This window comes from Procambarus clarkii, chromosome 40, assembly GCF_040958095.1.
Source record: "Procambarus clarkii isolate CNS0578487 chromosome 40, FALCON_Pclarkii_2.0, whole genome shotgun sequence".
NCBI lineage: Eukaryota > Metazoa > Arthropoda > Malacostraca > Decapoda > Cambaridae > Procambarus > Procambarus clarkii.
The window spans coordinates 5,265,396-5,266,496 of record NC_091189.1 but is presented as its reverse complement, the minus strand read 5'-3'; the positions used below and the strand labels follow the sequence as shown (position 1 = coordinate 5,266,496).

The 1,101-nt window shown below is 46.6% G+C and overlaps 1 non-coding gene across 1 annotated transcript; it reads right to left on the bottom strand.

The window, feature by feature from the left end:
• Positions 1-530: 530 nt before the first annotated feature.
• Positions 531-612, bottom strand: TRNAS-GCU (transfer RNA serine (anticodon GCU)). The gene has a single exon. It is a non-coding gene; the product is annotated as a tRNA-Ser (tRNA).
• Between the last annotated feature and the right edge of the window lie 489 nt (positions 613-1,101).

Sequence of the window (1,101 nt, the reverse complement as noted above, 5' to 3'; positions counted from 1 at the left end):
CCTCGTTATTAGTGCCCAAAGTCTGAACTAGCTTGTTAGAAAGATCATAAATAATGATTTTGTTTGCAAAGTTTGATTTACATCCGTTGAATTATTATAAATGAAGTTGCATTAAATATTAATTCTGACAATAATGCAACATTTACTGTTCCTGGCGAGTCACTGGAATGTTGCAAGCGTTGACACCGCAATATTACGCCGGGGACATGTTGACACCACTGACGCGGCGTGAGCACGTTATTGATGAGTTGGTGCCGGTAAAATTAGGTGTTGAAGCTGTCGTCCTGATGAGTTGATGGTTGCAACTGTGTGTAAATGTTATTTTAATTTGTGCATTTAGGCTCTAGTGATGTGTTGATGTACAGTGAGGATGTGGGTGTTCACTGCAGTGCTGGTTATGAGCATGGGTGCATAGGGTGGAGTGGGTGTATGTGTAGAGAGAGGGTTCAAGTTCAAGTTCAAGTATGTTCATTGAGATAAAGAAATACATCTCAAAGGGATAGGCTATTTCTATCCCCCAAAATATATTGCGACGAGGATGGGATTCGAACCCACGCAGGGAGACCCTATTGGATTAGCAGTCCAACGCCTTAACCACTCGGCCACCTCGTCCTACTAGAGATTGGGTGCAGGGAGGTCTTGTGCAGGCACAACGTTGGGATGAGAATGGCCGTGGCGCGGATTTTGGCGTTGAATAGTGGCGTGGGTGGTCGGGCGTGTGATAGGCGACTGAGGTGGCGAGGTGGGCGGCTGGATCACGTGGGCGTGGGCGTGGAGGAAAAACAAACCAGTTGAGAGGCGGGCCGAAAGAGCCAGAGCTCAACCCCCGCAAGCACAACTAGGTGAACACACCAGACACGATGCAGATTTAATCTAATTTTCCAAACCTGTTCATCTTCCCTCGGGGCGCCACTGGTGGTGATATATGCGCGCTTGACCCAAACCTGTTTTGAAGGGTTGTAATTCCCCAGCACCACGATATAAATAATCCCCGCCTAACTCCCAGCTTTATCAGCGATGTGTAGTTCACCATGGTTCCAGGGACAACGTATAGACATGTCTATATATTGTATTTAATATGGGCTCTTTCTCCCATATTTA